Raw genomic sequence first — 24,057 nt, 5'->3', positions numbered from 1 at the left:
ATAACCAAGTGTCATTGCAGAAAATAACACACTATGACCATGTGAGATTTATTAAAGGATTGTAATGTTTCTTCATAATTCAGAAATCCAAGATCATATTAAGAAACATAAGTAAAAACTGTATACTTATTCCACACATGCTGGAGGACTGAGAAAATTTAACTCCCAATCTTATCATAAATAATCCAGAAATACGATGATGAATATTTCCCTAATAATTTAAGATGAATCTTTCTGTGTGTATATTTACAGTCCTCTAAAAAGGTGTACATCAAGATAAGAAAAACTTGCATAAATATCTTAATGCTAAATTTATTGACACATCATGAGATTAACACAAGTTATCTTTGGCCTCTACAGTTACAAGAAGTGCTTAAAGTGGTGGTCTTTAGCCTCCAGACGTTTATTATTACAACGAACTGCTAAAGTGTGTACACATTTTTGGTGATCTCTCTCTCTCTCTCTCTCTGTCTTTCTCTCTCTCTCTCTCTCTCTCTCTCTCTCTCTCTCTCTAATATGTGCATATAAATATTAAATAAATTACTAAATATATTCAGCTTTTGAACTAAATGAATATACTATTCTATTTCATTTATTTATACCTATTTGTATATTGACATAGACATTGATATAGAGATCTTGATATGTGATAAGTATATTTTCCCTAGTTTTAAAACCAGCAGTTCAGTTTATTCAGTGTGAAACAGAGATATTTCAATTGAGTTAAAAGAAAAATACAGGCCGCCAACCATGCACTCTATTGTCCAACATCTTCTGGAAGTACTAGACAAGAGATATCTGTTAGCAGTCTAAAAATCCTAAAGGAGGAATAAAATTACCTGTATTTGTAGACATTACATGATACCTGTGAGAGTCTTAAGATATCATTTATCTCCCAAAACTTTGTGTGATTATTGAAAAGCTGTACACAGAATTGTCCAATAATATAAGCATATAATTGGAGACTATTAAACGGAACAGTAATAGATAATCAATGATAATAGGATGCAAACATTAGGTAATATAATAAGGTATCAGAATGAGTCATTACTATTCATAAATCAATAGATTTTAATATTTATGAAAAAGCAATTACAAAGCATGACCTTAGTAAAACACTCACTTATAATAGCACCACCATTAACAAGAACAAAAAGTATTTAGAAATAAATCTAACAAAAAAATGTATAGCCTTGTCACTTTAGAACCCTGGCCAATTATTTTGCAGCATGGCTCCAGTGTGACTTTGATGGAATTTCCCTGGAGATTAAATTCATGGTACGTACATTTGGCAAAGATGCCATAAAAATGAGATTGCTTATTTCTCAGTAAACCATCTGACAGGCTTATGACATTAGTTAGGTCCATTATTATTACATTTATCACTTGGTGAATAAATGTAGGTGTCCACAGTTTTGTTACTCTAAAGGGGGTATTTTTGTTTGTATGAATAAATATTTTGTAGAGAAATAAGTCATACTATGTTATGAGCCAATATAATATTCTATTACCAGTCTTAATTTCTCCTGCTATTCTTAGCACTCACGGCTGGTTTTCCTGATACAATTCCTCCTGAGGTGCTTGCCAAATAGTGATTGCTCCTATCGTTCTCTCTACATTATTAGTTGGAATTCTGTAAGGTTTCCTCCCTGTTCACTTATATCATTATGAGTTCATGTGTTCTTATTCTTTGAGTTATAATAGAAAATTGTAATTGTAGGGGTTTTTCTGCCAGATTTGACTATTCAGGGCTCCTTTGGGACTCTTTGTGTCACCATACTTTTTTAGTATTTCCTTACTTTTTGGCATTAGAAGATGTTCCAGGCTTACTGAGTAAAAACCAAAAAACCTAGGTTTCTTCCATGGGAGAATGACATTTAGAAATCATGATTTGGCACTGAGCCCATTACTACTATAAGATCATTGCTTCTGAGCATTCTTGTAGAGTAAGAGTAAACAGTAAACAGATGGTTGCATATATAGATCAATTATCTATCTATCTGGCTATCTACCTATCCATCTATCTATCTACCTATCTATCTATCTATCTATCTATCTATCTATCTATCTATCTATCATCTATCTATCACTATAAGTAATTACTAATACCAGCAATTGCCAATGAGTTAATTCTGATCTTCTGATGTTTTTATTTGTAAATTATTCTCGGCTCTCATCATCCACAATATATTTACCTTGTCAGGTCCTGAAATACACAAAAAGCAGTTTCAGAATTGCTAAATCATTACTTCTATGAAAACAAACATTAAGTATTATACAATATTTTTGTACCATGTTTTTCTGTAGGTTTGGAGAAGCACGTTATTTGACAATCCCTTTTAGTATTTTTGCATCTTTGTTTATGTTTGAAATTATCTCAAACAATAAAGAAAATATGCATTGAATTTTTTTCTAATCAGAGAAACTTTTTTTAATTACTTTGGACGCGGAGGGAAAGGTTGAGACCCTGTACTCCTGGGCCTTGAGTCTAAGCTGCACGAGGGCCTTTCCTCTAAGTACCCACTGGTTAGGGTGGAAGTGGGAGAACAAGCAGAGGAGTCTGCTTGGTTCTGGGGAGTCTGGAATGCTGATGCTAACTGTTTACAAGAGCTGTCTCTGAAGTCAGCTGCCCAGCACCAGGAGGACTTGGCCCATGAGATCTTGCAATTGTCCAATCTAAGGGAAGCCAAGCAGGCGACAGCACTTCTAAGAGAAGCAAAAGTAGCCATGAGTCCAGGCAGTCTGCAATAACATTTTAAAATATAGACACTTCTTATCATTGTGCCAAATTTTTCTTCTAGAAGATTAATTTTTTCTATTTTTAATCATATCTCCCACTCCATTCTTTCCACTTCTTTCTTTCTGGAATAACTATTTGGTTTCATGAATCTGTTTTGTACATTTCCAAATTGAATTCCCATCTTTTGACCTTTTGTTATCATTTCACGTCTTTGGCTTTCATTTTAATGTTGAGGTGTCCCTCTGCGTCCTCTTCCAGACCAACGTCACTGTAGTTGGGGCTTGTTTTACTTTAGTAAAGCTTATATCAAGGGTCTTCTTTTTCATTTGAATTTTCTTCACAGGAACTCAGACTACTTATTTTTATAGTTCAGTTCTTGCTTTAGAGATACGATGTTTTGAACTTCTGAGACTATAAAGGGTATTATATAAAATGACATCTTCTATTTCACTCATTATTCTGGATTCCTCTGGGAGTTTATTTATTATAGTGTATCTTCTTCTTGCCTTTGCTTTCTTTCAATTGTTTGACAATTTAGTTTGTTCCTCCATGTAACTAATGCTTGTATTTATGAGCATGTTAGGTTAAAGTGTTTCCAACCCTCAAATAAAACAATTTTGTTTTTTTCCCCCCACAGTAAATGCCAAACCTGCTTATAAAGGATTCTACTGAGAGCAAACATAGAGGAGGTGGTAAAAATGGGAAAGTTTGTGAACAGTAGAGTTGTTCTTAGCAGAAAAACAATTTGACTTACGGGTTCAACAGCTCTACTCTGCTCTGGGAGTCTTTCTCTTGACCCAAGTCTCTGTGCAAGGTGTCTCACAGGGCAGAATTTCCACTGTATTTGAAAAGTGGTTTAATTAGTTCAAACTTGTAGGAAAATTCCTGAGTTGGACACTGATCCAACTGCCCCACATTGGGGAAATTAATCACTTTGTTTAACACCTGGTGTCTGGTCCTACTCTTAGTTGGAGTTGTCTTTGGAAGTGGGACACTTTGGAAGTTCTATTGGATAAAGTCACTGTCCTGAACTGCAGTGACTAAATTTGGTCAGATTTTACAAGCTGTCTCCTTCAACTGATGAGAAATATCGTGTTCTAATCTATGTTCTGCTCTTTCTATTGTCAGATTTAATCATTCCATTTTGAGTTCTTTGGTGGGCCAATGAATTCATTATCCTCACTGGAATAGAATTTGAGACAGGAGGAGTGGTAGCACTTAGCAGCAGTAAAATAATATACAGTATGGAGTGAAAGACAGAGAGAGAGAGAGGTGGGAGAAGCACTAAACAGGAATAACAGAGCAGCAGGTGCCAGAAAGTAGCAGATAGGAGGTTGGAAAATCCAGGATGTAATGCAAAAACCATCAGAAACAGTAGTAGAAGTTCATCTAGTATAAGGGAAGTAGGCAATCTAATTAGTGGACTTGTTATAGGGGACTGGAGAAATAAAGTAAGCTGATTAATACTAATTTAAAAAATGAATAACTATATTTAGTTAATTGAAATTAATTTCCAATAGAGAAATGTCTTCCTCAACTTCCCAGCCATTTGTAATAGGAAAAATAACATAAGAGTGTGTCCTACATTTTGTGGCTTTCTCTCTTGGTAATTTATTTTTCTTTCCTTTTTTCTTTCTTTGTTTTTCTCCTTGAACTTCTTCTACATTTTTCTAAGAACTCGCTTAATGCTGAGAGGAGCAGCCCTAGCCAGAGGCACATGCACGTCAGTCTGGCTCCTAATTCCCTTGTCGCTTGTGTCCCTGGGATTGTGCTGCTGTATTTCATGTGCTGCCATTGCTGTGTGGATCACTTTCCTCTGAGCTCATTACTGGAGAGACAATCATAGACCACCATCGGACCCTTCTTTCCCTGCTATCAGCTATCTTAATTCTCTCCATCCTCTACAGACAAGAAAATCTGAATTTTTTTTTAAAACTTCAACATTTCAACACTTGATCAAATCTAAACACTTCAAACAGGTCCTTGGGGATTTGCCTTGTCTTTTTTGTAGCTGTTGTTTGTTTGTTTTTTACTATTCTCCCCTCCTGCTTCTCTGAGGCATGAACCCAACTTGTCCAGCCTCATAAACCACTTCTCTTTCCCGTGAAATGTCTTTCTCCCCATCCCTAGTCATTCCCAGAGCCCTCTGGTTTGAGCTTCGATCATGAAATCATTCTTATGCCTACATTTCTGCATTGTAACTATGACCCAAAGCATGCCTTCTCTCCCCAGGAGCCACTTTCTGCTGTCACTGTGCCCTTTATGGATGGCTTGCTCCTCCAAATTTTGACAATCTTTATTATGTCTACCGCTTCTTAATTTTGTAAACAATAGAAGAATATATTAGTGTAATTTTTTTTCATTTTATGAAGTTTCTTGATTCAATGTGGATTCTATTATATAGTAGACAAAACTGCTTTACAGAAGTTAGGTAAAGATTTTTTTTCATATTTTCCCCAGAAATCATTGAATATACAACACAAAGAGAGCTCAAACTCCTGCAATGACCAAAAAGAATTCAATACTGTTTTTTTTAAATCTCAGTTAAAGAATACCTAAAAAGCAAGAAAATAAAGTACCCTCTTCTTGGGGTATATTTTTAAGCTTTCACTATCTGAAAAATATTCTTACTAGTCGAGACTGTCTGGTTTGGATCTTATCACTGGAGAGTTCAATAGGGTGGTATTCTGCGTTTGGTTGTAGATAGAGGAATAATACAATGTTATTTCTTTTACTGTACATTCTCCACATACGAATTTGGCAGTGTGAGTTAGTTAGGATCAGTTAATTCAAAGGACAGAAAATGCTATCTTTACTTAAGAATCATTTGTACTATTTAAAAAATAGTACAGTGTGTTTCAAAGAAAACTATACAACATTCAGGCTGTATGGAAGCCAATTAATCATCAGCCATTAAGTAAATGAAATCTTACAATGCTGCCTGGCTTCTCTGAAGCATCATACATTACAGCAGTCTGGCAAGGCTCTCAGCCATTACAAGTAATAGAGTTAGAGAGCCCACACTCCTGGCTCTCGGGGCACGAGAGAGGGGGTGAAACAGAGAGACACGGAAATAGCCTCTGCCTCTTTGTAACTGGCGGAGTTCCTCACATGACACCATCGGCTCCACATGTTCCCTCTGAAATTCACCAAGGGAGCCACTCGTCTTTCCCTGACAATAAAGCACTGTGTCTTTTCAATCATGTAACAGGAATTCTTCAGAGTGTAGTGGGCAGGAGGTCGTGGGGAAGCTTGTACAGGAACGTGAACTTAAAACACCATGGGGGCTCCCGGAATCCCAGCTAGTGTGTTCTTGCCTGTATTCCCTCTTTCCATTACAGAGGCCAAGCAATTCCTGCTAGGTTTCCTTTCTTTCTAAACTAAAATACACACACACATATATATATATATATTCTTTGTAAAATATAAAAAAGGAAACCTTTGAATCCCACAGTCTTGGAAGTTAATTTAAAGAACACAAGCAAGATAATCAGATAGACTTAGGTGGATACATTACTTGCTTGTCATCTTTCAAAAAATCATCTGCTTTATTTTTAGTACAGAAAGTAAAAGGAAGAGACAAGAGAGTTCAAGCCTCTGAAGCGGGGTAGAAAAATCAACCGAGGACACTCAAAACAAAATGACCACAAACAAAGATGCCTATTTTTATAGTGTTTATTTAGAGTAACCAGGGCTTTGTGTGTGACCATAGATAGGACTTATTATTAGCAATGGGAAAAGCAGGTTGTCAAATTAAAGACCTCTCAACATGTGTGAACTTGGAAACTCCAGGCAAACTGGAAACCTCTTGTTGGCATCTGGGTTGACTTCTCCTTGGCAAGAAATGTGTGTTTCTTTTTTCACAAGAGTAAAACAATTCCCTGCAACAGAATTAAAGTCAGTGTTTTGTTCAAGGTTTTGCACTACACAGGAGTTACTGCATAATTTATCTATAATTTTATAGAAGCTATGCAGATGCATGATAGGAAATTGAGAAGTACAGACAGATAATAAAACCAATGACAGTAAAATGCACATTCAATGTGAATATCTTATGCCCTTCTACATTTCTCCCTATCCCCTCCAGTTCCAATGTATGCTTCATCCATCTGTCTGTCCTTGACTTAGGTATATAACCCACATCTGTATCTTATTTTTTAACCAAAAAATCATGTCATATATAGTCTGCCATAAAAACATATGCATCAGGAAAAGAAAAAGTTGTATAAATATTTCAAAACTAAATTTTTTGAGACACCATGAGATTAATGAAAATTGCCTTTGGCCTCTACAATTACACGAGGTGCTCAAAATGGTGGCCATTAGCCTCCACATATTTATTTATGAGTTTGGCAAACTGCTGAAGTGTGTATACATTTTTTTGTGTGCAAACATTCACATTTGATGCAATCTTAGCATACTGGTCTAATTTTTCCATATACGCCTCTGCTATATAGATAACAGGGCCGGGAGATGAAGCATAGATTAATTACTTTCTTTGTACTTCTCAACTGTAAAATAGTTAGTAGTCCTTAACTTACAAAGAATTCCACTTCTCCACCTTCATTAAGATGAGTCATGGGGTTGTTACAGAACCTGGTACTGAACCAAATGGAAAACGCTCTTCACCAAGGAGTAGGAAGATAACCAATTTTATTATGACAGCGGGCTAAAGAGGCATCACACCCAAAGCATCAGCCCAGAGCTGGCACTGGGCTTAGTTTATATAGATTTTGCAAGGGGAGATACAAAAGCTTAAAAGAGTGGTGAAGTTTTATTGGGTAGTATCAGTTAATCTCTCTCTTTTTTTTTTTATACCAGGAATCGAACTCATGACCTCAGTCTTGCTAGGCAAGCGCTTATGTCGCTGAGCTACATCCCCAGCCCAGCGTCAGTTAATTATTGCAGAACAGAAAGCCCTTAAAACAAGTTAGCAAACAGGGTATGTTTGGGGGTTGGAAAACACAGGCTGTGCAGCTGGGTGTGGTCAAACTGAGCTGGGCCAGATTTTCTCTGGTGTAGTCACTCAAGGCTGAGTGAGTCTAACAGATGAGCTACACAGTGGGCTGCATGATCTTATTTTGTCCTAATGTGGTGTCAGACTACTGGTTGATTTTTAAATTTTTTAAGATTTCCATCCCAGGGGAAGAATGTGTGTGTGTGTGTGTATGTGTGTGTGTGTGTGTGTGTGTGTGTGTGTGTGTATTTAAATATTATATATATTTTCCAAACAGTTCTTGTAAAATAGCTTCTAGAATTAAATGATATTTGTATTTATTTAGCTGCAGTGATAGGGATCAAATCCATGACCTCACACATGCTAAGTGTGTGCTCTCTACCCCCAGCCCAACTGTGTTTGCAAAAAGAAAGGAAAAAAAAATTAAAATACTGTTATGTGCACAGATGACCAATTATTTATTTATTTATTTATTTTGGCTTGCAAGTAGGTAATATGAGAGGAAAAAACTTTGAAGGTAAGTAAAGGAAGGAAGAAAGGCCAACCAACATCCGGGTGTGTGGAGGTTTACACTATGGCTGTGTGAGGAGTACATGAGATTCCTGCTTATGAGACCCATCCATGTAGCTGAAGGGGAAAGAGAGGCAAGAAAAGCATGTCTGCCTAGGAGCCTGTCTGCCTGTGGGTGAGGATCAGCTCCAAGATATTAACTCTCCTGCATTTCCAAGTTGTAATTAAACAAAGGCTGATCAAATTCCGATTGGGACCCAGAAAGAAATCTTGGGGCCAAATGAAGGAAAAGGCTTGTGTACCTAAGATATGCCACCATCAGAGGACAAGCAGGTTGGGGTTGGTAGGGAACTGTCCATGCTGTCTTCACTTGAGGTCAGCAGTGGGGCCAGGAACCAGTGCCAGCAAAAGGAACTTCTACAACAGAATGGAATACAGCTCAAGTGCAGATTGGCCAGTGCTGCTCATGGTCAAAGGCTGAAGGTCACCAGATGTCAAAAGCTCAGAACAAAGAAATGGACAAGGACCTACAAGGACAAAAGACAGAAGTTGCTATGGCAAACTCATTTATTCTGCTAGCCTGAAAAAGTAATCTGCATTTATCCTCAAGCAAAGAAGTTCCACACCCTCTGTGACAGAGAAATATAAGAAAGAGACTAAATAAAAAAGAACAATGCATGAAAATATCCTTGAGGAACATGTTTCTTGTGAGAAGCATTTTTTGGTAAAAGGTATAAGTTCTGGAATGTGCTATGATGCCTGACGTTCCTCAGTAGAAAATGAATATAAGACCCATCCTAAATATTTATTTGTTTATTTTTCTTTTCTGTTTGTTTTTTGTTTTTGTCTTTGTTTTTGAGACAGGGTTTCAATTTGCATTTCATGCTGGTCTTGAACTCACTTTGTAACCAAAGCTGGCTTTGAACTTGCACCAATCCTCCTGCCTCAGCCTCCCAAGTGCTGAGATTACAGGCTTGTGCCACCATGTCCAGCTTCCCTGAATATTTTTTGAAAGATTAGGCTTTGTCTTCATTTATGCATTCCAGAAGGCTAAATAGCTACAAATTCTAACAGAAAGGGATGTATCATGATAGTTATGATTGTAGATCTGCATTTGTTAAGATTTAAGAAAAGTATTTTTAACTACCAGTACATATAATGTTTATTATAAACAGTCCTGGTACCCTTCACAGCTTGAAAACATTGCTTTTTGGACAGATAGTAAGTATAACAATCTATATCTATATAATTATAGGTAGGATATATAGGTATTTATATTTTAGGAATACAAAAATATGAGGATGATTTTGCAATATCCTAGTTTACTCTCTCTCATTTTCACAATCTTCTTTGCCAAATGTTCTTCATCCTGTGATACAGGTATCTATGCATCCTATGTATACATTGCATAGCTACAGTAGGTGGTTTCAGCTTCAGTGACATGCTTATTTGTAGAAACTGACTACCTGAAGTCCAGTTTTAGCCTTCTCCTGTGCTGGCTGCTTAACTGCAAGGCCGTTACTCTCTTTGGTCTCCACTGTGATTAAAAGAGATAGTAATAGCTAGGGCTTTGCAGGGTGTTTGGATGATTAAAATGATGGTATTTTGCATTAAGCCTTGCTACCCTGTCCTATAAATTTTCTGTCATCATTTTCAGATTTAATTGGTATCGATAACTCACCTACTGAATAAACATGTACTGAGATTACTTACAGACATATATCAGTGATGCCCCTGGCATCGCTTGGATCCTTGAATACTTTATCTTTAATAGGAACCTGTTTTCTTAGACAGTAGAGGGGCATCACATCACTTATCGAGCATTTCTGATAATGGTTCTTGGACAGAGTACTTAGGCACTGCTTTTAAAGGGGTACAATTTCCACTTGTACCAAGGTCCTTCCCTTCTCTGCAGCCTGAGCTCTATTGGGCCAGCCCGGAAATCAAGAGGGGCTGGGTTGGGGAGTAGGGTATGGAGTAGTTCACACGGCAGGGAGAATCACCCATTACTGCTAATTTATGCATTGCTACCACCTACCAGCTCCACTTCAAGAGCAATTTCTTTTCGGTTCCTAATTATCTCTCATCTTTCTCTCCATGTTCTTCAGAAATCTCAGTATGTACCTGAACTCCAGTTTTAGATGGGGTAAGCTCTCTTTATATGACTTTCTGGAACTCATGCAAGTCAAGGTATGTGGGTAGCAACTATATTTTAGGTTTACAAAAGTCTGAGGATTATCTCTCAGCCTCCTGGTTTTTCTCCTGACTCTCTCTTCTCATTTTCACAATCTTCTTTGCCAAATATTCTTCTTCCTGTAACATCGGAAAGCGTAGCGTTCCTTAGCATATAGGGCTGAGCTTTTCCTCTCTGTATTCTTGCTGGTGATTTTATCCTGTCTTATGAATTTAAATGCCCTCAGTACACTGTTGCGTTCCAAATTCTGGTCTTGGATGGAAGCTTCTTTTCTAACTACCATATTCTCATACACCACTTATTCCTTGGAGTCACACTTTGATTGTGTCACACACAACTCCACAACAGATCCACGACTCAATTGTGGATCCTCTAAATTTTCATCTAAAATATCCCCATAATCACTTCAGGCAGAACTTGGGAATCATTCCCAATATATCGCTTTCACTCACACTTCTCTGCAATCTGCTATGGCTGCTCTGACTCCTACCACCAAAACCAGTCTCAGACACACATCTCTTCTTCCACATCACCAACAACTGCCCAAGCTTTGCCCCTGCCCCTCAGACTGCATCGCACTCCTCCAGCCCTCCTCTTTTGTTCTATTTTCCCTCTAAATGAGTCTCCCTTTGGCAACCAGAATCATTGCTGAATTCCATTTCCTGTTTTTCAATGCCTATTTAGTCACAATTTGGATAAAGCTGAAAGCTATTCCCAATGCCCAAAAGGAACTACAAAACTTAGTTTTACCTTCGTCTCTAGCCAACTTCCTACCACTTTCTTTCTAGCGTGTTATCCTTTACCAATGCTGAAATTCTTGTTTTATATATTGCCATCCTTTCTTTCTACCTCTGTGAACTCGGCCACACGCAGTTCCTTCTGTCTGCACAGTTCTTTCACTACCATTCACTGGGATGGATCTTAATACCTTTTTAAAACTTCAGCTTAAATATAACTTCTTCAGAAGGCTACCCTTTGACCATTGGTCTCTGATGTTGGCCCCTATCTTATCTACTTATTCATGGCACTTGTTTCTTTCTAGGTGTAGCAGTTGCTTAAATTTATAAGTTATTTCTTAACTAATTTAATATGTGTCCCTACTTAACCTATGGTAAAAGCTACACAGAAGGACCGAGCATGTCTTTTTTGCTTACCACTGAAAATGCAAATTAAGCATACATTAAATATTGTTACATAAGTCAGTTAAGGTGCTAGTCTATTCATGGTTTACAGAGGAGCTGCAAAGACAAGTATTGTGTCATCATATGCTGTAGCTTGTAAGTTAGACGAAGGTAACAATGATTAGAGTAGTACTCTATCACTTAGCAATTCTATATATCAAGCACTGATTTGAATGCTTCATTTATAGTAAATCATTTTAAAGAAGAAAATAAAAACTTACATATTAATACCATGCAAGGAAAATACATTTAATGTTTTTCTGTTTAAGTTACAGATTTTATTCATACTAAGATAATCCATTTTTAAAAAAGGAAAAAAAAAAAACAAAAAAACAACTCTTGTACCTTTAAGGAATTTGTAGCCTGGGTAAGGACATGGAATATGGACAAGTGAAGAATTCCTCATTAGGTGCCCAAGTCCAAGATAGTGTTTATTGGAATAGGTATGGATCAAAAGGACAGAGTAACAAAGAGTCTCCCTCAGGTGGCATGAACACAGAGAATGACAAAAATGAGCTAAAGAGAGGAACAAAGGTTAAAGCAGGTCCAGAGTTTTCTAGGTTTAACACTAAAGGCAAAAACTTTTCACTCAGTAAAAACTTAGTCTTATTTTTCGCTTCACTGCACTTATGTAGTAGTATTCCATGTAATACCTTTCAATTTAGCCCTTAGTAGTCATTTCTGTTTTAACAGAAAAAAATCAATGTTTGCATGTAAAGCCATCTCACTAGGAAGGTACTGGGCCAGTTCTTGAATGTCTGTAATTCTGTTCATATTATTTTTATTTCCATAATAGCAGATCTGATATTATCTGAAATGCTTTTGTAAAAAATCAACCGGTTTTCACTTTTCAGCTGAGCAACTTCAACCTTCCTTTATTCACGCAGCAACATCCTAACTTCCCTTCACATATAACTTATCTTCTCACCTTTTTTGATTTTCCATGTTATATCCAGTCTAAAATTCTTCATATTCTGTTTTGCAAATGAACTCTTCTGCCCTCAAAAAAATTGAAGTTAAACAATTTTAACTTTGCCCTACTTAACTGTATGGAATAAATGATTTCATACAATAGCTATTAAAATGTATGTTTTAAGACAATTAAAAAGATTTTTTATTATTTTATTTTGTTACATTTTCTTATTCCAAAGTCTATGAGTATATTCTCCACAGATACTGAGATCTACTTTATTATAACAGTGGGCTTAAAGTATACTTTAAAAAAAGATACAGAGTACTGCATTAAAGAAATAAAACATGGGAGTTTGATGTACAAGTTGTCATTTTTTATTCAGTTGGTCTGTTAGTATCATATGACCACAAATTCTTAAAAGCTTTTCCATTCAAAATGAAGCTTATATTTTCTGCTATTTAAATTTGGACTGGATCTATGACTTTCTTTGACCAATAAAATATGGCAAGAATAAGGCTTAGGAGTTCTGCTGCATCAGCCTCAAGATTGACAGATTCCATCATTGCCTGGAGAGTAGTTGTAGATTCCACATAACTCATTAACAATGAAAGATAACACAGAAAACAGCCCATCTTACGGGAGCACCATATCACCTGTATTAGTCAGATTTCCAATTGCTGGGAAACACTATTTGACACCTGAACTCAATGGAAAAGAGTTTCAGTTTGGCTCACATTTTAAGAAGATTCAGTCCATGGCCAGCTGGCTGCCAGGAATAAACAGCATGGTAGAGGGGTGTGGTAGAGCAAAGCTTAGTTTGTGGTGGCCAGGAAGCAAAGCAAGGGAACAGTGTCAGAGAGGAAGTAGCCAAGGACCAGATATAGACTCCAGGGTGACATCTCTCCTAGATACACTCAGAAGTGTGCTCCATCAATCCCCAAGGCAGATACCAAGACAGTCAAATTAACATTTCAATGATAGCCACTAAGTCCCAGGTATAGGAGTGAAACCATCTTGGATCCTCCAGCCCTAGGCAAGAACTTGACTGACTGAAGCAATGTGAGTGAGCTTGAAAAGATAAGCAGTAGAGCTGCTTGACCATACACAGAACCATGATGAATAATTCACTGTTATTATAACCTACTTGGTTTGGGAGTGGTTTGCTAATAAATAAATATTACGTTTGGTATTTCTATTCAACTCTGTCAATTAGTAGAAAGAAGAAGGGAATATTATAAATGTTATGTTTTAAATGTATAATTAGAAAAGAGATTTGTACTGTTTTATTTCCCTATATGTGACAGGCAAATGATTGAATTAAAGTCTTTTGATATTAATTCTATTTGCATCATTTCAGTATCATAATGTTATTTCATGTAATTCTGGAAATTTTGTCCCTGCACCAAAAAAGTAATATGAAAGGTGCCTGTGAGTGATTTAATGATTTGCAGCAGAATTGTAGGGCACTCAGGCACCATTCTTCACCACGTCACCTATTGTCTGTTCCTCATGTTCAAGGACTTGATTTAGTTATGCCAGAAATTAGGCTGATCCAGTGAAAACCAATTAAACCTTACCCCTTCAGAAAAGCACAAAATAATTCATCATTTCAGGTTGTTTTCAAATAGAATAAAAATTAGTTTGGAGGTGCTGTAAAAGAAGAAGGAAACATCGATATAGCAAAAGAGAAAAAAAGAGCCCAAAATCACAGAAATCATTAACATTGATTTCATTCCAGGACACTGGGTCAGCCAGAAAGCTGGGCATGCTAATTGAAGAAGGCACATTTGGTACATTTGAGGATAGCAAAGCAGACTGGCAGAGAATCAAAGCCGATCACTCCAAGAGGGCAGCCCAGCCTATGTTCATTCAGCAAGCATTGGTAGTTTCTCTAATTTCACTCTCAATTCAAGTTCTAGGTTACACTTTTCAGTTGGAATTAAATTTGAAAGTTAGAAAATATAAAGGTGCAATCTCATTTTTTTCACATATTCATTTTCTATAATCTTTTAACTTCTGCTATCACACGAATGTATCTGCTTTCCCACTTCCTGTGGGATCATGGGAGGGGTAGTATGTGGCGTATTTGGGAAAGAAGACAGAGATGAGAGGGATTTCACTGGTATTTGGTTTGATTTGAGTCTAAATTTGGCTCAAGTACCCCATACACTGTCAAAATGTTTCATTTCATCAAATGTGAAATTTTCTCCATCTTTCATAAAAATGAACAATCTTTTCCTAATGAAGTGTTATACTAAAATGCTTCTTTTATTTATTTTTACTAAATTAAACTGAGTTGAAAGCCCTATCTGGAAATTTAATTCAAGCCATTCATATGTTGTCTTTTTACTCCTCCATCAGGCAAAACTCTAGGCATGTTTTGAAAAGAATATTCCATAAGATCCTTTCAAACCTAGGTCTGTATTGGCTTCTACTAAGGAACACGTTTCCTAAAGTTTCATGATCATTATTCTCTGGTGACTCATTTGGATTTGAAGCCATCACATTTATTTGTTAAATTGTGATTTTGATTTTTTTCTGTTCTTAGGGTCACAAATTTCCAATTTTCTTAAAAGATGTTTTATTCCTCAAATTTCACATGGGACCACCAATTTACAGGTAGACCACATGAGTATAAGTGTTAATGTAAGTAAGAAAACCTATGTAAGGGTAGCATTTTGTTTTTTAAAGAAATCCTGTAAAGTTTCCCTTTGGACTCTTTTTCTCTCCTATCAGGACTGAATTGTCCCCCTTCACCTACCTCATTTTGGTTTCCGGCACTTTTTCCTCAGCATCCATCAAATTTTTCTTGTCAACTGTCCTGTGTTCTGTAATTATCAGGTCTTAGATGCTAAAGGGTAAAAATGTCCACCTGCAGTACCTACTTGTTGTGTGTTCCTAAGGGATTTTCTTAACTTTTCTGTGCATTGGTTTTCTTTCCTGTATAATGGAGATAATGATTAGTGTCTATTGCACAAGTTGATAGTAAGAACAAAGTTCTTAGAATAAGACCTGACTTAAGCAAATACCACACATATCAGTTAGTATTTTACTGTAGTGCTATTCGCATTTTAATAATTCCCTCATGAAAACATAACTATCTTTAAAACTCCCAAATTATTAAATAATAAATCAAATTAAGACTTATAATCTAAAGTCTTATTCTGTGCACCTGAATCTCTTTTCTGTATTAGTCTCTTTCCTTTTTTTTTTTTTTTTTTTTGGTTTTTCTCCGGTACCAGGAACCGAACTCAAGACCTTGCGCTTGCCAGGCAGGCGCTTTTGCCGCTGAGCTAAATCCCCAGCCCCTAGTCTCTTTCCTATAGCTGGGAAAAACACCCAAAGCACAAAATGTAAAGAAAAGCTTTATTTTGTATGGATTCATTTCATGGTTGGCCACCTCCAACAACAACACAGAAGAGATGGCACGATGCACAGGAAGGCACTCACTGCAAGGCAGTCTGGAAGCAGGGCAAGAGGGGAGGAGATAACAATGCACACTGCTGAGTCATTGTACAGTGACTCCATCTTCTGACCAGCTATGAACTTATCAGTGAACTAATCCACTAATGAGCACAGTATGATCCAACTACCTTTCAAAGCCAGGCGTCTGAACATGAGACTTTTGGGGGAATATGTTAGTTCTAAACTACAACACCTGACTCAGGTTCAGAACCCCATACAGGACATTTATTATGATTTGTAGTCTATGAATATTTGTATTTAATAATTGGCTCATGGAACCGTAACTACCTTTAAACTCTCAAATTATTAACCAAAAATGGCATTAAGGTTCAAGATCTTGAATCTCGTTATGTGTGCTTGAATCTCATCTACTTTTATACTTTTTCTATTATATCCTATTTAGAACAACAAAAGATCTTGACCTTTTTAACTTTGTGGATTAGATGCTGGGATATAAAATTGTACAGGGAGTGGGCTGCCACAATACATACAGTAAAAAAACATCTAACCCAGCCTTGGTAACTCATATTCACTTTTCAGGTTGAAACTTGAATAATGATTATTTCAAAAGGTTTTCTTGGAGTCTGTGGCTGTTTGCATTGTTATTTAGAACATGGTTACAAAATTATTTATTTAGTATCTGCCTTCATAAGCTGTAAGTTCCTTGGGGTAGTGGGCTCTCTTTGAATGTTCAACCATATGCCCACTTAATAACTGATAAAATCACCCCTTGTTAACTGATAGGTAATGCCCAAGTGTTGCAGTGACTGACAGTGTCAACTATCTCATGAAGTTGCTAAGAGAATTAATTTGAGTTATGTGTATGAGGTGTCTATGACTGCAAGTCTTGACCTGACAGCTTCTTAGGATTGTGGTTTATTTGGGGAAGCTATTTTCTTTGGAACCAGAATTCTGTTCTCCCCATCTCCAATTCTTCTCACTTCCAGATCTGCAAACGTTGTCTCTCATTTTTTAAATAAGGCACCGAAGACGCTGATGAGTTTCTCTCTCAAAATCTGCTGACATGCGAGGGGAGAAATCGTTATCATTGTTTCCCTTCAGCCTCCACCCAATGCAAAGAATCAATCGCGTTGGAAAATGACCTTCATCAACTCTGTGAAGTCATTTTTCTTCCAAGGTGGCTATGTTAGGTTCTTCATAAAGTTTGAAAAGAAAATCATAAAAATCAGCCCTTTAAGAACAGCGGATGCTGGAGCCAATACTTACTAATTTTTTTTATACACATGCTGGATAATTACATAAAAGTGGGGCAAAAACATTGATTTTCTTTTTTGTTGTTGCTGTTATCTCAAATTTACTCTTTCCTTTCCCTTTCTCTACTGAAGAAAAAGAATAAATATTAATAAAAGGAATGATTAGAGAGAAAAAATTTGTGAATTTTCATTAATTTTCCGTTTCTGTTACCCAGATTTCCTGTTGTCTTTTTCTCCACAATTATCTATGCTCACCATGTTATATCTCTAGCCCACTTTATGACTGCAGGTTACTTTTATGCCTGGGGGTTTTCATGACATCTGGAAGATTGGCATCCAACACATCATTATTCTCATTATAAAACTCAGCTTTGCCTCTCCACAGCATATCAAAAAAGACTACTTGGGGTTTACTTTTATGGAAAAGCACCTATTGAACATGATAGTCAGAAACCTAATGTTTATTCCTCAATCGTTAGAACTCCAGTATTATAACATAGTTCACATCTATATGTGTTTACAGTTCTCAATAAACTGGCAAAATATCAAAAAGGGCTGCAGGTGCTCTAGAATCTGGAAATTTGAGGTGAAACCTATTCTGACATGATCTCTCAAGAGAACAGGAACCTGGTTCTCATTAAAATGCTTTCTTTAAAACATCTGGAGTGAATTCCATCTGGCCTAGTGATTTTTTAAAATTTGATTTAGCCAGTAAATGAAGAACAGTGCATGAATTTAGCACTATTATCTTGCTGTCTATGCATGACCTCTCGGGTTCAAAAGACATTTTAGCAAAGGACATTCAGAATTGTTAACTTTCTGTTCATGGAGGTTAAGATTTCATTTGGCTTCTATGATTTCAGTCTTGCTTTTTATCTCTGTGAATGCCTTTGTGTGTGTGTGTGTGTGTGTGTGTGTGTGTGTAAAAGCCCTACTGACAGGCATAAGGTAGATTGTTCATGGTGGTTTTGATTTATATTTTCCAGATAATTAGTGCTGTTAAACAACCTTTTACATACCATTTATATATCTATTTTGTAGAAATGTCTATTCAGGTCCTTAGTCATCGTTAATAAGGTTGTTTCTTGCTAGGTATTTTTCCCCTATTGTGTTGTAGGAGTTTCTCATACATTTTGCATATCAGCCCCTTCCTAGATGTATAGTTTATAAATATTTTTTCTCCATTTATTATATATTTTATGGTTTCTTTTGCAGTACAAAATCTTTTAAAATTGATGTACTCCCACTTGTTTATAGAAAACTGTTTGAAAGTCCCTCAAAATCTTGAAAGAGAATTGCTATCTGATCCAGCAATTCTAGTTCCAGGTACTTACTAAGAGAATTGAAATCAGGATCTTGAAGTGATATCTGCATATTATTTAAATAATACTGTGCCCATATTATCCATAATTCCCAAAATATGAAAATAATCTAAATACCTATCTATAAAAAAATGGCTATACAAGTAACTAAAAAAATAGAATAATATTCAACCTTATAAAAAGAAGGAAATCCTCCCACACACAACAATACACATGAATGTGGCAGATATTAGGCAAAATGACAGGGGCCTGTAACGGGACAGCAATGGCATAATTCCACTTGCATGAAGTATCTAAAACAGTCACACTCACAGAAACAGGAATAAAACTGTGTTTGGCAGGAACATGGAGAAATGAAGGGTCAGGAGATGCTGTTCAATAGGAATAAAGTTTTGGTTTTGCAAGATGAATAGGCTTGGAAATCTGCTCTACAACATTATGCCTATACTTAGCAACATTATGTGGTACATTTAACAATTATTAAGAGAGCAGATTTCGTGTTAAGTGTTGTTACCACAGTTGAAAAGAAAGCAAAAAAATCAAAAGATCAGGAAGAAAGTTTTGGAGGTGATGGATCTATTTATCACTTTGGTGGTGGTAATGTCTCACTGTACCTGTGTCTGAACTCATTTCCACATTATAAATGTGCTTATTTTTATATATGATTTGTTCCTTATTAAAACAGTTAGCATTCAGTAAAATTTACTTATATTTAATGAATTTTAATACATATGAATTTATACACTTTCAGGCCACAGGACTTTTTCTTTGCTCTGAAAGATTCTCTTTGTAATCACTTTCTCTTCCTCATTCAAATCTGGCAATGCCTGATCTGATCTGTAGTTCTGTCATTACAATAATGTTATAAAAATAGGGTATAACTTGTTCAGAATGGGTTCTATCACTCAGCAAAGTGACACAGTGATTCATCCAAGATGTTGCATTCATCATTAATGTTTGATGAGCTAGACATTAGCTCATTAATGTTTTTGCCATATGGTATTCTGTAGCATTAGTGTGCTATGATTTAACTACTTTCTCGCAGAAGATTATTTGTAATTCTTTAAATATTTGCATGCAGTTATTGAAATACAGGATTTTCATTTTTTAAGTCTGAACACCTATGAGGCTGTTAGGTCACATGGCAAGTGGGCTTTTAACTTTGTAAGAAACTGCCGAGCTGTTTTCTAGAGAAACTGACCCAACGTTCACCCTCTCCAGTGATATATGAAAGCTCCAGTTGCTCTTCTTCCTTCCTGTCTCTTGGTGCTTTGGATGCATTATTGAAACTGTTCAAAGTTTCACATGGGTATCTGCTTTAATTTCTATGCTCCTTTGTGCAATTTTTAGAGCTTTCTGTAGGTATTTTAATACACACTAAATTTTTCCATTTTGAATAGAACCTAATTGCCATATAAATCCATTAATCTCTCCCCATTATATTGTATCTGTCTCATGCATTCATCCACATATATTTAAAGCTTCAGTAGACAATATGGTAATTTGCTGTAGCATGAGTCTTCAGGGCCCCCTGAAGTCCACATTTATCTCTAGGGACACAATAAAGAGGATAAAGATGCTGTTAACTCTTCCTACCAATTGAAGGGCTGATTTGAGTTGAGGAAGCTGGGGTAAACAAGGTGTAGATATTGTTTGAATTAGGTCTTGTTGCAGAAAAAGAAGCCCAGGCAGAGGTAAGGTGTCCTAGGACAAAGCCAAGACTTTGAAATCCTTGTCACAGAAGTGGCATAACAACAACTCCAGCACACTGTATGAGCCACAGTGAATCACAAGGTTTTCCCACTGTACCGGTTCAAAGTATGAGGAACTAGAAGCCACCTCTCAGTGGAAGATTGCAAGGAGAACAGAAACAGGAAAGGGAAACATTGTAACAGACTATGCAAGATAATTATATAAACATTTGTGCATGTATGAGGATGCCTGGATGTATGCAGCTATAAAAGAAATTATTGCAAACTCAAATTTTCAAATATATTAACTGAGGAAAATGGTTAACTTCAGAATTTATTTAAATGAGTCTATTTAAATATATCAAAGGACAATCATTCAGTAAATAATACCACATGTAGTATGTGGATATAGCAAAAGCATTAAGTTAACCATGAATTTCTAAACAGCTGCCTACCCTTTCTGCTATTTTCATTTTTATAGCACCCTTTTAGCATTGTCTAAAAATCCTTACTCTATCATTGGGAGTTCTGGTGGCTCTTTCTACCTGACCAGTAAGATATTTTAGAGACTGTGTGCCCTACCATGTACTTCAGAGTAAAGTACTGTGCTCTAATTGGTCATTGTGTTACCTAAACTAAATGTACCACGACTCCTTTTAAACTACATCCCAGACATCTGATCATGCTGCCTGACCTCTGGAACAACAACTATTTCATTAAAAGCCAAGGGCACTCTAAAACAGTCTGAGTTTCCACACTTGGCTTAAACATGAGGAGTGGAGTTTAGATTAATCAAAGACTTCATCTGAATTTCTTAAAATGCCTCTTGATGATTTTATAAGGGACTTTTGAATTCTGTATTCAGAATAAAAGCATTAAAGAGTAAAGCACAATTTTTGTGATTATCTTAAAATATTCAACCTGGAGTTACTCCAGGCAGTGGGTGTATAAATAAAAGGATTAGTTTTGTTGGTTGTCTTCCAAGCCACATCTGTATGAAGGGAACAATTAAGAACAAAACTTGGGATGTGGAGCTGGATCACAGTTCATATAAGAATAGCTTATTTCTCATGTTTTGGAATGGATAAAAGCAGTAGTTTTATCTTTTCTTCAGAATGGAGATCTTACAGAGGCCAATATTCATTTATCTTTAAAGATACATTGTATTTATAAACACAACAGTCCAATCATTCATTGTTTTCCCTAATTTCTTTTGGAATTCTCAACAGCTGCTACCTTAGTTACTTTCTCTTTCCTGGGACAAAATACTCAACATTCACAAATTAAAGGAGGAAAAGTTTATTTTAGCTCACAGTTTTAGAGCGTTCAGTCTGTAGCTACCTGGTTCCGAGAGAGGCATGGCAGAGGAGAAACAGTCCAGGGTTCAGCAGTATATATGCAGGCCGCACCCACGGTGACCCACCTCCTCCCATCACCTTTCAGGATCACACCCAACTACAAAACTATAAATGTGAACTAATCCAGTGTTACACCCACTATCCAGTATCACAAATCTACGATCCATTCACCTTTCAAAAGCCACGCCTAAAACTAAATGAGTCTTTGGGAGACCTAGATATAAACTGTAATAGATAGCTATATTTCCACCACAAATGTAGCACAACAGAATTTTTGACCAGAAAATCACTAGTTATTAATCTTAGAAAAAACTGCTAGCTATCATTAACATGACAAATTAGTAGTTAATATTATTCTTCTATGTAATAACAAGGCATAAAGAACCATCATTTTATGTAAATTTTTAAAGTAATAACACAGTAGAACAAAAATTTTAAATTCTCTTTTATTCTTATCTTTATCTTTGAATTTTATCAATCAGTATTTGCTTTGTATTTAAATTCATCCATTGACATTTACTCAGAGGCAACTCTCTAATTGTGAATTTTGATTCACCTCATATTATCTACTTCACTTTAAGACTCTTGCACTGTTCTCCTATCCTGCTCTATCTCTCCTGTCTGAGATGTTTGGGAGCCTTTCCATTTTTTTTGGGGGGGGGGTTTTGTCTTGGAGATCATATCCTAGAAATATGAGTGCCAGAAGGATTATATTCATGAAGATGCTAGACCAGCTAGGGATATAGCTCAGCAGCATAAGCTCCTGCCTGGCAAGTGCAAGGTCGTGAGTTCGATCCCTGGTACCTAAAAAAAGAAAGACTCTAGACCACATAACTTTTACTGGACAATCAGTAGCAAAGGCAGATAACCATGTGCTTGATCTGTTCATAAGTGGTTCCAAAGTAGACAGAAAGAGCAAAAGGCACAGAACACTGACCTAAGTGTAAAGGGAAACCATTACTCCACATTCAGATGTCCTGGATAGATGCCAGTCACTCCTGGATCCATGCCCCGAGAAGCATGGATCACCAGGTTAGGAGCCTCCAAAGTGTGTCTTCCTAGAACAGGGAGAAGTTCATAAAAACACAGCAAACCTGTAGGGATTGCTTGGGAAATTTTTCAGCCTCAGAGAAAGGTATAGTATGATTTTAGGAGCAATAGGTAAATTTCAGGTAAGAATTCCCCTCATTGTATACCTACATGACCTTTTGACACTGCAGCTCTGTCAACACTTTTGTCCTAGACTAGCCACGCTTGGAATATATTTTAGCCAGTTTTCATAGCATGTTTGGTATTTTTCTGGAGTATGTGAGCATGTATTTGAGGAGCTAGGTTTCTCTTCTTTCAAATGTACCGAGCTTGTCTCCTCTCTCCTTAAGTGAATTCTCAAATCTGTGCTTGGCTTCCTGAACCTGATTGACTCTGCCTTCCTCTTGTATCTGGAAATATTATCTGCACTAAGTCTTTGTAAAACATCTGCTTTTAAACTCTTTTTTAAAAAATCAACCTAAAGTTACCACATCTTGTAGGGGTTATCAATTGCCCAGTACATATTTCCTACATGCTGATCAATGTCCTGCATGGCTTTGGCAGAAACAGCATAGTTCATTCCTGTAAGAAATTAGTTTACCATGCAATTTATCCATAAAAGGAGGTAGTACACATACTAAAGCCCAGTCACGTTGGATGATAAATAATCATTGCAAATACCCTTTGTCCTGGTGGCAACGAATGAGGGCAGGGAGGAAATGTAAACAAACCTTATTTGCCTGAAAGGGAATCTAACAGGACGTAAAAGTCAGGTTTAAAAAAAACATAAACATAGTTAAACAGAGCTTGGATTACTTCACTACTTTGCCTAAAGCCAGATCCTCTTTTATTTGCAAAGCACACTGGTACCTGCATGGGAGCCTTTTAAGTCAAGCGCACAGCAGTGCAGAGCAGTACTTAAGAGGCCATCTTCCCAGCTAGACATGAAATCATAAATGTTAGATCCAGAAGTGATTCAGAAATCAGCTACTCCAACGTCCTCACTTTACAGCTGAGGAAACTAGACCCCAAAGAGGTTAAACAACCTGCATGGATCAGCATAGTGACTGCACAGAAGCAGTCAGCCACATCCTCAATCCAGAGCCTTGTGGATGAGCTGCTGCACAGCCACATCTTGGGAGTGAACACTGTTTTCAATGGATTTCAGCAGCTGAAGAGCATGCTCTTCCTCTGGACACCTCCTTTGCCTTAAACAGAGTGCATTCTATGCTCTTGAGTTAATTTTCCCTGCCTTTGCTTTCCTCAAACACTCTTGTGGTGTGAAAGCTGATTTAACTGGCTGACTACAATAGTCTTCTACTTCAACCAACATTATTAGTTTTTTGTAAATGTCACTGTGCTTCCTTTCATCTATGACGTCAATGCCACTTAACCAACACCTTTATGTTTTATGGTAGCATAAAAGAGGCAAATGATGAAAAAAAAGTGCTAAAATCAAAGCATAAGGTGAATGTTACATTTT

The sequence above is a fragment of the Chinchilla lanigera genome, unplaced genomic scaffold (assembly GCF_000276665.1).
Source record: "Chinchilla lanigera isolate Chin_1 unplaced genomic scaffold, ChiLan1.0 scaffold00093, whole genome shotgun sequence".
Taxonomy (NCBI): domain Eukaryota; kingdom Metazoa; phylum Chordata; class Mammalia; order Rodentia; family Chinchillidae; genus Chinchilla; species Chinchilla lanigera.
Note: the sequence above shows the minus strand (reverse complement) of the source record.